We start from the raw sequence: 13954 nt of genomic DNA on the forward strand, positions 1-13954 counted from the left end.
GATGACAAAGGGTTAGTAATTTCAAGCCTGAGAAAATGGATTTTCAAGGTGGTGATTAAAAAAACAACAACTCTCTTCTTTCCAAATCTATTAGATTAAGAGATGACAAATTTAGAGAATAAACAAATTTTATTTTATAACAGTATTACAGAAAGCAAAATATCACTTAATACAATTTCAAGCTGCTATAAATCTAATCTGGCATTGTAACTATAGAGTCAACAGCCAAAAACAAAACAAAACAAAATAATAACAACAAAAAACAAAATGAAATTTCAACACAGTTAAATCTTTCTGGTGTCTCCGGTGACAGTTTCGAATGGTTCAGCTTTCTTATCACCACCATAAAACCACCCAGCACCATCCCTTTCCTTCAGCATCCTTTAAAACCTGCAGGAATCATCAGACACGCTATCTGAAACATTTACCTTCTCAGCAACAAAAGAGAGTCAGTTTTTTTAAAACATGTAGACAATGAGGTTTAATAAAAAGCAAGCATTCTACACAAGGGTGCAAATAATGGAAGATTTGAAATTTGGACTTATTAAGAGAAAAGCACTAAGGTTTTAAGCTGCCTATATCTTTTAACAGGAGGGAAGAAATGTTTCTTCTTCCTTCTCTCCCTCTTCTGGAATGCTTCAGGAAACTGGCATGTCTGAGAACCAGCTGAGCACTATCTGCATTGAAATACAACAAGGTCTCTAAGATAGTGCTCAGGGACTTCCTTCATAACTCTCTCTGGTCTGAAGGTCCTGTCTCTTACTTTCCAATGAAAGTAAAAGCATTTGGAATGAAAGAGTTAAGAAGGTTCAATATAAAAATGTATCTTAAGTGAAATTCTCAAACATGACCAACATTTTTCAAAATGTAGGAAACTTAAAAAAAAAAAACCAACCCTACTTTGTAGTATTATCTTAGGCAGTATATTGACCTCAATCTGAAAAAAAATCTGTAAATTATTCCAGTAAGATTTCAATTGACAAGAGTGAGGAGGGAAAAATCCCCCTTCTAAATTAGTCAAAGATTTTCCTTTTTTTTTTTTTTTTTTTTGTACAACAGCACCTGTTCAAGTGAACAGCACCTGACAGCTGAGGCTGGCTTTGTTCACTATCATTTGATCAGAAAGCAGGCATAATTAGAAGGTAGTTGTACACAAAGTCAAAGACAAATCCTAAACTTTGAAAAATAAAAATAAAATAAAAAACTAAGAATATTAGAAAGTGGTTATACAAAATAAAAAAAAAAGATGAATAATAATTAAGATGTTGGGAAACAGTATAGACCAGAGATGTTAAGGTAAGGTTTGGTGTTGGCATTTTAATTTTCAGGTGCCTGGTCATTATTACCACTTGGGTATAAATTCATTGGAGTAGTGGTGTGGCATCAAGATTAGGAATGGTCAGAATTCTTCATGTTCACAGAGTTGAATGTAATCTGAAAAGAGTATTTCTGGGAAAGAAAAGAGAAAGGCAAAATTTATTCAGGATACAACAACAACCATATTCATCAAATTTCAATGTTAAAAGCAGCATCTTTTAAAAAAACTTTTATGTGAGCATCTATTTAATTAACACTGCTCTAGAACACCATGAATATAAAAATCAGCAATGAAATATAATTCTTGCCCTCAAAAGGCTTATTTTTTAGGGAGATAATATGTGAACAACTTAAAACAATCAGAGAACAAGAGACTATGTCGTTGTAGTTTTAAAACTATGTCGTTTTAGTCTTCTTGGCAAAGTCAGTACATGTGACAGATGTTCAGAGAATGGTGAAACTAGAATCATTACAAAGGGTTTATGAAGAAGGTAAGGTTTAATTTTTACTTAGAAGGCTAAGTAGGATTTTCTCAGATGAAAAAGAATGGGGGGAAAATAATGGAAATAAAGATTCAATAAAAGAAATGTGCCTATTAGGAATGCATAGGATAGGAAGTAGAATCATGTTATCAGGGTACTTTTTTGTGGGGGGGGGGGGGAGATGCAATATACTTGTGATTTCTTTGCCATTAAGTATCCGGAGTAAGGAAGCACTCCCTAATGCAGATAGGTAATTTAGTCTACAATTTCATCTTAGATTGTTGCCTTGGGGAATCAAGAAGTCAAATGACATATATGAAGGTGCCTCTGAACTTGTTTTCTTAAGTTATCTTATTTTCCAGAGATGAAGCCTCTTGAACTAACCTTTTTTAACCTATTGGGGGGGGGTAGCAAAGCAATTGATCTCATTTGTGCACTTGAAGCCTTATCAGCTACAAATCTGATTCCTGCCAGTATAGTCCAGATTAATAAACTGTTGGTGCAGCTGGGACCCTTTCAGAGAAGCAGAACATCATCCCCCCATGATCTAGCAGTTTCCAAACTCTCCTGCTTCTGCTCCCCCACTGCTTCCTTCTTCCTCCCCATGCCATTTCCAATTGGGAGGGGATTGTCCCTCCACTTCTCCCACGAGACTTTCCCCCTTTTGGCTGTAATCAAATCCTCATGGCTTTGTCTACATTGTCAGGTCCATTTGTACTCAATACAAGAGGGGACCAAATTTGCAAGTTTTTGTTTTCTGGACTGGTGACTGGTTGACAAGAAGGATTTGAAGCTAATTCTTCCAAATTCCCAAATGAACTCTCTTTGAAAGCTAAATTTAAAAATTCAGACTTTATCTTATAACCTCACACACATAGAATATACTTAACAAATATTTTTAACAATCTATCCATAATCAAGTAAGAATAACTGGAGAGAAATTGGGGAATATGAAGGCCAGGTATGAATCTGTTACAGGAAAGCCAATGAGAAGGTTGTAAGGTCCTGGGACAGGACCTAAGAAGCACTTCAACAAAATAACTAACTTAGTGATTAAATAAGAAAATTCAGGGCAAAGAAAAACTAAAACAATTCCAAAGTATTGTGCCTGGGGCCCAAAAAGTATAGTAAATGGGAATTCTTTCCTAGTAATTGAATTGGAAATTTAGACACAGAAAAATACTCTTTTTTGATTTTTTGATTTTGTATAGATTTACTTTTGGTTGATACTGGGGAATCAAAATGCAAAGTGAAAGTGTCATCAAAGTGATTATTTTTACTCTTTGCAAAAGTCACAAAATAAAGTTTAATTCTCTAAGCTGGTCCAATAGGATAATATAAATAATGGACTAAGTCTTGGATGGGCAGCTAGGTAGGTGGTGCAGTGGATAGAATGGAAGACTCCTCTTTCTAAGTTCAAATTTGGCCTCAGATACTTCCTAGCTGGGTGACCTTGGGCAAATCACTTAAACCTGTTTGCCTTGGTTTCTTCATCTGTAAAATGACTAGAGAAGGACATGCAAACTTCAAAGATGATCACCAAGAGTGGGGCATGAATAAAACAACTGAACAACACAACAAAACAACACAATATAGGTCACAATGAGAGATGTAATGTGGATTCATGAGAGTAGTAAAAATGTACAGGAAAAAAATAAATACAGAGGGGAAAACAGAATAATTTTGCTACCTCATTACATATGCAATTATATATAACATGTGTATGACAATGGGCAACTCACTCAAGCTCTTGAATGCTCTGGGAAAATCTCTAAGATTAAGTTGCAAAGAAGGAGATGATCTGAATCAATGTAGATACTTCCTCACCTTCAGATGTAACGTGTGTGTGTGTGTGTGTGTGTGTGTGTGAGAGAGAGAGAGAGAGAGAGAGAGAGAGAGAGAGTGGGTGAGTGAGTGAGAGAGATTTTAATTATTTAAAAATTGAATTTTTGTCCCTCTATTACCCCAATGTACATCTCTTAAAAAATAAACTGTGTAACAGATTCATGGTTTCTTCTTAAAATCCTTCTTTTAGTTCTTGTATACTGAAATATGTATTAAAATATGTATTAAATTAATATTAAAAAGAAAAGGAATCAGGAGGAAAAAAGTTAATAGGAAGAAAGGATAAAATACTGTCACTAAAGAAGGAGCTTCTGAATAGGGGATGTTTTCCACAACTTGAATTTCACAAACAAATAATTTTACATCCTTTCCAAGATTCCCCAAGAAGTAATTATGTACTCTCTTTCTGAGTAAGTTAAAAAGTCAGTAGTCCTAAGGCAAACTGAAATATAGTTAATTTTTCATATTTGTATTTCATACTCATATTTGAAAAAAGTATAGAAAGTTTCAACATTTAGTTTCCAAAAGACAGCATTAGTCCAGAGTCCTGACATGTGATTGACTGTTCAAGGTCTGGTTCCATACTGATTATTTGTTTCTCACTTCCTGACTGTCTTTATGTCATTAAAGAATCTTACTCATCAGAATGAGTGATATCAGTGGAGAAAATTTAAGCCAATCCATTTTTTTCCCTAATGAGGAGCTTAGGAAAAATATCTTGGAGTGAGAAGAAATGGGGGAAGGAATAAAACTATAAACTTAATCAAAATGAAGTTTATATTTATCAGTTATAGGAGTTTTCTTGGTTTCTCAAATGCTAGTTGTACTACCATGTTTTTTTTAGTAAAACACATTGTTGAAAATAATGAAAAACATTTCTACTCCCTATCAGGAAGAATGAATCCTAGGAACATTTAAACCATGTCTGTATATATCCCAAGGTCTCTTCCAAGGTGCCTTCAGAGAAAAGAAAATAAAGTTTAGATTAACACAAGCTCCCAAACTAAAACTATTTTGTAATAAATTCCTATTACAAACATGCATTTCTATACCACATGATGGAATTCAAACTTGCTCCAAGAAGGTCAATAAATAAGGTATTAAGAGGAGGCTGCAGGAAGCTTAAAAATTTATTAATCCAGATAAACACGAGATAAACATTTAATCGATTTATTAAGCATCTACTCTGTGTAAATCATCGTGCTAGGTCCTAGTGTTACAAAGACAAAAACCAAGCAGTCCCTGTTCTCAGGGAATTAACATTCCCTTGGGGGCAGGGCAAAGGATACAACAACAGGTAAATATATAGTAATGGGAAGGGCATTAATAAATAAGCAGGGAAATAAGAAAAAGTTTCCTGTGGAAAGATGCAACTAGAGCTGAGCCCTGAAGGGAGTTTGGGAGTGCAAAGTAAGGAAAGAGAGAATATTTCAGCTCAGAGGAATAGCTTATATGTAGGCCAGAGACATCATGTTCTGTAATTGCATGCTGGCCAGTTTAGATAGAACACAGAATAGTAGAAACTAGAACACTATAATGTGAAGCCTGTTTGGAAAGACAGTTTGAAACTACAATACATAGGATTTAAATACAGGAATTTGTAAATGACCCAGGAAGCTTCTTAGGCAGGTGAATGATATGGCCAGACCTATGTTTTAGGAATATCAATTCTGTAGCTCTGTGAAGATGGCATGGAGATGAGAGAGACTAGAACCAAGAAAGACCAATTAGGAGGACCCTGAAATCATGAAGGGGAGGTGGTAGAGGGCAGAACTAGGGGAAAGACTGTGTGAATGCAGAAGAAAACAGATGTGAGTAATGATGTGGAGGTAAAACACACAAGACTTAGAACAAAAAGGATGTGGGAAAGGATAAAATAATAATAATTATAAATTAAAATTTTATCCAGAATTCAAACTAAAGCAAAATGCTTTTCTCCATTATTTAAGTATGGATGGCTACAGGAAAACACAAATACATATAAACATACACATACATATATCTATATATCTATATAGATAGATATATATAAGAATAAGTGACATTGAAAAAGAACCTTCAAACAATAATGGAATTATGTTCAATTGTCTTACTGTTTCATTAAAAGTCTTTTTTCACCTAAGTACCTATGCTTAATAGCTGCTACAATTAAACAAAAATCTATGTTAATAAAAATATTCACCAGCCAGAACTTTTCATTCCCTAATTATTCCAGGTGAAACATTAAATTTACTGTGTCACAGAATTTAGGAATTCAGAGGAAGAGGCAGACTGGTTCCTGCTCACAAATCTCTTCTACACATAGAGGCAAGACCCTCTGAATCAGGCCCTTATCATCTCTTATTTTGACAATTCAATACAACAGTCTACTCTTTGATCTTTTTCCCTAAACTCTAAATTTCCTAAGTCTATCCTCTGTATTCCTAAAGCTAAGGCCTAACAATTGCATCCCTTTTAAACAGCAGTGGCACCCTATTACCTCAACAATCAAAAAGAAAATTCCTTTGTTTGATAATAAAAGTTCTGCACAACAGGCTCCTTGCTATCCCTCCATTTTTTATCCTCTACTCTTCAGTCAGAATGACCCACCTGCCTCTCAAGTGTGACTCTCCTTCTCTATTGCCTGTATCTTTGTATTAATTGTTCTCCATTTTGGTCTTAGAGCAATGAAGGAAAATATTCAATCAACTAACCAATCTCTAAGCCTGAAATGCAATGCCTTACCTCTTTCACTGTGGTTATCTGGTTTACTGTAAACTGTAGCTAAAGCATCACTGTCTGAAGAGCATCTTTTTCTAGTCCTCCCAGAATCTAGTTATCTTCCCATCAAAGATTACCTTATGCCTTCTTTGAATATTTCTTTGTATTATTTCCTCATTATGAGGGCAGAAACTTTTATTTTTGTGTCTTTATCCACAATACCTTATTATGATTGGCAAATTGTAAGGGTTGATAAAATACTAGTTGATTGATATGTAGAGTAGTGCAGTTGAAATACATGTATGTGTATATATGTATACATACACATATCTTCAAATATATTTTATATTTATTGTTGTTAAAACATCTATATTCATCTGAGATAGATATGTATTTATTCAACTTTAAGTACAAAATATATAATTATGTGAGAATAGGAGATAATGTCAGAGAAGCAATTCTAAGTAAATGAGATTCTTAGTGATCTGCCTTTGTGGAACACATGCAGCATATGAAGCAATAAACTAAAAAGCTGGAAGCCCATCTTAGAAATCACCTGGAATAACCAATTCATTTATTATACAGATGAAGAAATAAATAGCCTAGAGGGGTAAAGTGACATGCCCATGCTCAAACAATTAAAGTTAAGTATTCAACTCAAACATTTTAATTTCCTTATCTTTTTTTAAAGTTTTTTGCAAGGCAATGGGGTTAAGTGGCTTGCCCAATGCCATACAGCTAGGTAATTATTAAGTGTCTGAGGCCGGACTTGAACTCAGATACTCCTGACTCCAGGGCTGGTGCTTTATCCACTGCGCCCCCTAGCCACCCCTAATTTCCTTATCTTAATATGGAGTATGTATTCTTAATCTAACATGATAGCTCTGGTCACCAATATCTGCATGGTCATATGGTTCCTCTTGTGAGATTCCAGATGTTGGAATATACTTCATTTTTTTGAATTCTGGGCCAGTAAAAACAACAGTTTCCATGACCTAATTTAATCCTCTGCCTCCCCCAATCCCAAAACCCTCAACTTCATAGAAAAAGCATTTCTAGAAGCAATAGTCATATATTCCCTTGTCTCTATCTCCCCCTTTAGGACACTGTGCAAAGATATTAATGTATTCAGGCTTCAATCCATTTCCTTCCTGTTAGGACTAAATTCTGCATCAATAAAGCTATTTGCCAGTTTCCTTTTAAGCTCTTACAGTACATCTGTACTTAATTTTCTCTGTATATTAGCTGGAAATCTCTGGCAAATAGCCAGAGAAAGAAATTTGACATGCAGAGAGGTGATTTGGCCTAAAAAGCCATGGACCTCAAGAATGCAGCTCACGGTGATATAGTGCTTGATGATTTACAGAGATTTTTTTTTTTAACAAAAAATACTAAGAGTAGGTGGAGCACTGATAGTTGATATTCACATACATATAAAGAAACTGAAGGCCAGAAAGGTTAGGTGTCTAATCGAGGTCTACAAGCTAACTAAATAAGAGCTAGGATTTTAACCTAAGCCTCCCAACTCCAAGGTCAGGGTTCTTTTCTTTGTACTCAAGGATGATATGGAGACACTGAGTAAAATAGGGGAGGTTTAATGGCATTTTAGATCATGCAGGCAAGAATGATCTATGCCTAAAAATGAATAGAGCCAGGTTCTTCCACATAAGAAAACACTGCTCTGAAGGATCTTCCTTGGGAGGAAAAGAAAACTGGCCCGGGGTATTAAGGCTGGAAGTGTTTTATCAAGAAAAGAATAAGATTTGGAGTCCAATGGCTTGGGATTTGAATCCTCATTCATTTATTTTCTAAATTGTGTAATCTTAGATCAGGGGTTTTTAAATTTGTTTCTCTGTTATGGATCTTTTTTGGAGATCTGGTAAAGTATATGGACCCCCTTTTTTGAATAATGTTTTTAAATGTGCAAAAATAAAAAACTACCTCCAAATACTCATCTGTATAGTTAGCCTAGATGACTGTATAGGTTCTTTCAAACTCGTAATCTATACCTTTATGAGCAAGTGATCTGAGTGTGTGAAATGTGGCATTGGCACCCAATTGTCCATGTGATGTGGGGGTCAGGTGAGCAAAGGCCTCCCCACCTCTAAGCCTCAATGATATCAGGGGTCTGGAAACATTTGGTGAGAGTTAAAGAAAATCTCTAAAAAAGATAAAATGTATTTGTTTTCCAAAGGAATGGAGACAGATAGAGCATGTGGTCAGGCTGACTTTACAAAAGAAGCTTGAAGGCTCTGTCTCCAGAAAGGTCATCCCCACTCTGTCCCTTCTCCTATCTATAATTTTGTCTAAGAAGGAAAGGCTTTAAACCCATGGGGGAGGGGGGGAAGTCAGGTCCTTTTTATCCCCCTCCTTTCTGTCATTGACTAACTGTTCATGTTGTCTCCTTTTTTTTCTTTTTGTTTTTTTAATGGAACTGCTACTTCTAAGTTTTAGGCAAAGAGAGTAAAGCTTTCAAAGGGAATCCACTTTGGTATACTTGAAAGGTCTTCTGGTCAGTTCAGCTAGATCCAGATCTTTAGGGGACTCTCTTTAAAATAAAAATCTTTAAAAAAATTTCAAACAATAAATATAATAGGAAAAAGCACCTGGTGTATTAACCACTGAAAAAAGCCCCACAAATGAGAACCACAGTTAGCGGTTTTTTAACCAGAGTTAAAAGTAGAGTGGGGAAATACTTTTATCTCCTTTCAAACACAGTTTTTGAGAGATGTGAACTCTTCTCAATGGGCACTTTTCTGTGAGGAAAAGAAATGAGAAAGAGGAAAGAAAGTGGGACTAAGTGAATACTTGAGTTCTGGCCCAATCTCTGTGTAACTCAAGGGGAAGAAGTCATAGACTCTCTGGGGTTCAGTTTCCTTGTTTAAAAAAAAAGGGGGGAGATAACACCTGTCCTAATTATTCATGGACTTACTGTGAGCATCAGAGGAGAATTAGTGATACAAGAAGCAGTATGAATAAAGCATTAAAATATCGTGCAAGTATTAAAATCAATAAAAACTTGCTTGGAATAATTTATCTGGTACTTAAGTAATTATATATGTATTATGTCATCCTCTATTAGCCAAGGTACACTGTGTGTGTGTGTATATATATACACATATCTGTGTATACACGGGTACAATCAAACATATAAACCTCATATATGTACATAAGTACATATATAAAATTAGCTTTTCATATATGCATACAATTACATAACATGAACTTTCAAAGTTTATTTCAAAAATAAAACTACAGCAGTTTTTTTAAAGTTTTAAATCAGCTTACTGTCTATAAGCATGAGGAAAGGGAACATAAGGAAAAATATCCTTTAGCCAATATTTTCAACTTTGCTGCAAACCTTATACTGCCCCAATTTTGTTTTTTTAATTTAATTTTTTCCAATCACCTATGTGATTTTCAATATTGATTTTTTGAGATTTTGAGTCCCACATTTTTATTCCTCCATCCCTCCCCTCCCCATAACGAATAATCTGATACCGATTATATAAAAGTACAATCATGTTTAACACATTTCTGTATTAGTCATGTTGTGAAAGAAGAATCAGAACAAAAGAAAAAACTAGAAGAAAGAAAAAAGACAGATAACCAATTTTAAAAAGTGAAAAAGGTATACTTTGGTCTGCATTCATACACCATAGTTTTTTCTTTACATGTGGATGGCATTTTCAATCACAAATCTTTTGGAATTGTCTTGAATCACTGTATTGCTGAGAAGAGCTAAGTTTATCACAGTTCATCATCATAAAATGTTGCTTTTAATGAGTACAATGCTCTCCTGGTTCTGCTCAACTTCACTCAGAATCATTTCAAGTAAATCTTTCCAGGTTTTTTTTGAAATCATCCATTCATCATTTCTTACAGAACAATATTATTTCCTTACATTGATTTACCACTTAGTCACTCCCCAATTGATGGACATTGCCTCAACTTCCAATTCTTAACCAACACAAAAAGAATTTCTATAAATATTTTTGTATATGTGAATCGTTTTCCTTTTTTTATGATCTCTTTGGAATACAAACCTAGTAATGGTATTATCAGATCAAAGGATATGCACAGTTTTATAGCTCTTTGTATTACCCCAATTTTCTATGCAACATTTGATCATTTCAAATTTCATTTTTTTTAATTTTTTTAAGTCTTTGCAAGGCAATGGGGTTAAGTGATTTGCCCAAGATCACACAGCTAGGCAATTATTAAGTATCTAAGGATGAATTTGAACTCAGGTCCTCCTGACTCCAGGGCTAGTGCTCTATCCACTGTGCCATTTAGCTGCTCCTTTTTTCATATTTTTGATGAATTTTTTGATAAATATTTTTGATGAATATTTTGATGAATAATTATACACTGCCACCTACATACATTATGAAGATTAGATCCAAAATGATCAGCAGAATTCAGAGTCTAATTATGGATTTATAGGTTTAAATCACCTTTATTGCCAATCACCAATTCAACTTATCACCCTATTATAGGGAACCTTGTCAGGAGTGCATAAAATCACAGATTTGGAGTTGGAAGGTCCTTAGAAGACAATGATTCCAACTCTTTTAAGTTTACAGATGAGGAAACTGAGGCCCAAAGAAATAAAGTGATTTGTCAAGGTGTTTTGGAGATAAGATTTAGATTTCAAGTTCTATTCTACATTCTGTGTAGCTGCTCAAATTCTCACAAGGCAGTCTGTACTGATCTTGGACTGCTTTGATTTAAAAAAAAGATTTTCTTTATAGGTATGTGGCAAAATCTATATCTTATAGCTTCCACTAATATTCTAATAATTTGCTCTTTGGAGGTATTCATACAGTACAACCAAATATTTTTCTTCCTTACATCCTGAAATTCTTCCCAAGGGGAAAAAAGTGAAATTAAAATAATTTTAAATACTCAAAATTTTTTTCCAATTATATGTAAAGATAGTTTTCAATACTAATTTTTTGTGAGCCTTTGAGCTTCACATTTTACTTGCTCCCTTTATTCCCTCCCCCTCCTTTGATAGTGAGTAATTTGATACAGGTTATATATGTACAACTATATTCATTTACTTTTTTTTTAACATTTCCAGCTTTTGTGTGGGGTTCAAGCAAAACTATGGAAAATAAGAGCTATCATATCCTAATTTTAAGAATGAGACTAATACAAGCAAGCTGAAGGAAATTCTGACTCATAACATGAAAAACAGTCATTTAATATAATCAACAGATTTGCCTTCCTCTTCAAAGGCTGGGGGCAATGCTAATTAGAGCACACATGTAAATGAGCATTTCCTGATTGGTGAAAGTTACTTCAGCCAAAATAATTCTTTACTCTTGTCAAGTTAGTTTGATACCTCATGATAATTTTCTGTATGGCTTGTGAGTTTATTTTCCAGCACCTTTATATGATATCTCCTTTGAAATGTTGGTTTTAACAAGAAAGTGACTCTTGTTTGGGAAGTCATATTCCTGATAATTTGTGCAGCATCAATGCTTCCACAGGGGTATCCAATGTGGATCATTATTGGGCTATGAAGTTGGAAAGACCCAAGTTCAAGTTCTGCATCTGAGACACAGGAGTTATGTGACCTGTTGTTGTTTAGGTTTTTCAGTTGTGTCTGACTCTTGGTGACCCCATTTGGGGGTGATTTGCCATTTCCTTCCCCAGATCATTTTTTAGATGAGGAAAGGCAAACAAATTAAAATGATTTGCTCAGGGTAATATAGCTAATAAGTATCTTAAGGTCAGATATGAATCCAAAAAGATGAGTTTTCCTGATTTAGATCCAGCTAATGCTTAATCCCATAGGGCTAATGGGATTAAGTAATGAGTTCTGTCTCTACTTGGCTCTCCTCCCATTCCAAAGCCAAAGATGAGCCACTGAGCTCACAACTCACTAACTTTCTCTCATAAATGTCTACTTGTGTAACAATTGTGGAAAATAGCAGCTCCTACCCTTTCTGGTGTTATAAGTCCTCCTTCTTTGGTAATTTAGTAAAGTCTTATGGACACAATTTCAAAATAATTTTAATTACAAAGGAAGGGCTTACAAAGGAAACTAATCATATTGAAATAGGTTTCAAAATACATGGGTCCTAGGTTAAAAATCCCTGGTAAATATCTGGCCAATGTAGACAAAGTTGTAAGATGATATTTTTTTCTTATCTGCCAAAAGTATTCTTCTGGAATAAATCATTGTAAACTGATGGAAAAACTTAAATAGGAAGAGCATCAGATTTGAACATTGGACAAGTTAAGACTTGTAAGTCTCTGGTCTCAATCTTTTCATCTGTAAGATAAAGGGATTGCACTAATGTCCCTTCCACTCAAGATCCATGATCATATGACTTTTCTTTTTAGATCCTCAATTATCCTTTCCTTGTTGCTCCATGTAGTATTCTACATTTGGCTCAAAGGCCAGAGTAACAATGAGTATTAGCTATCTCAGTAGAATCTTATCCAAGGTTCAGAGTTTCCTTGAAGTAAGACACTGTTTGCTTGGGAAGAAGAATTTCTGCTTTTATCCACAGTAGTTATATTTTTCTGTTTCTGATATAGCTCCATCTACCATGGTCTAGTTCTTCTCTAGATATCAGTATACTTGCTAGCCCTTTATAACCACAGTAGGGGTAGCTAAGATGGTGCAGCTGAGTTCAAATCTGACCTCAGGAATGTACTAATTGTGTGATCCTGGATAAGTCACTTAGCTCTGCCTGTCTCAGTCTCCTCATCTGTAAAATGAGTTAGAGAATGGAATGGTAGAATCTTTGCCAAAGAAAACCCCAAATTAGATTCAGGAAGAACAGAACAGGGTTGAACATCAATAATCTCTTTCCTTTCAGGGACTGTTAAGAGTACTTCTACCCATTTAAATATTTTTTTTTTTGTAGAGCATACAATTTTCTTTACCAAAAATCACCAAGTAAAGAAAGGAGATGGTATATGAGAGCCTCTCTCTCTCTCTCCATTCACAAAAGCCCTAAGAGCTTACACCTTTGGATCCCTAGAATAAAATATAAATTCCTTAGCTTTTACACTCAAGGCTCTCCCCAGTTTGTCCCCCATCTACCAATTTTTCCTGACTATTTTTTCCTATTTTTCACCTTCACCCAGCATTTCACATAGAAGTCAAACTAGACTATTAGCCATCTCCTAAATTCAGCAAGACACCTTCCATTACTCACAAAGTCCAATCCCTCATTGCCTGGAATGCCTTCTCTTAACCCCTTATTTCCTCCAGCTACTGGTACCTCTCTCTAGAAATTATACTGTATTTATTTTATATCTTTGCAATTCTGCCTCACTTAAATCCCATTCAAGACACTGCCATGATGTCATTGGTCCTCTTTGAAAGCAAAGGACACAGAACAACTTTGAACATATCTATGGGTTCAATGAACTGTATTCCTCCTTTAAAATTGAAGTTCCCTAAAGACAGAATTTTTTTTCTCTCTTAACTAATCCTAGAAGAAGCTTGACACAACATAAGCATGTAGTAAATGTGTGTTAATTGGATGTTAAAATTCTTCTTTTCCTTTATTTCAAGGTTCTCTTCAAAGGAACCCCTAGGCTCCTCCAAGATACTTTCTGATCTTCTAAGCTGGAACATAACT

At 34.8% G+C, this 13954-nt stretch overlaps 1 protein-coding gene across 13 annotated transcripts in view; it reads right to left on the reverse strand.

Moving 5' to 3' along the window:
- Positions 1-1297: 1297 nt before the first annotated feature.
- EPB41L2 (erythrocyte membrane protein band 4.1 like 2) overlaps positions 1298-13954 on the reverse strand; it is a 262601-nt gene continuing 249944 nt past the window's right edge. For all 13 annotated transcript variants that reach the window (XM_074187588.1, XM_074187579.1, XM_074187578.1 and 10 more), the window contains one exon: positions 1298-1449. The gene's annotated coding sequence lies outside the window, so the exon portion shown is untranslated. The remainder of the gene's footprint in view (positions 1450-13954) is intronic.

Source organism: Macrotis lagotis, chromosome 5, assembly GCF_037893015.1.
Source record: "Macrotis lagotis isolate mMagLag1 chromosome 5, bilby.v1.9.chrom.fasta, whole genome shotgun sequence".
Taxonomy (NCBI): domain Eukaryota; kingdom Metazoa; phylum Chordata; class Mammalia; order Peramelemorphia; family Peramelidae; genus Macrotis; species Macrotis lagotis.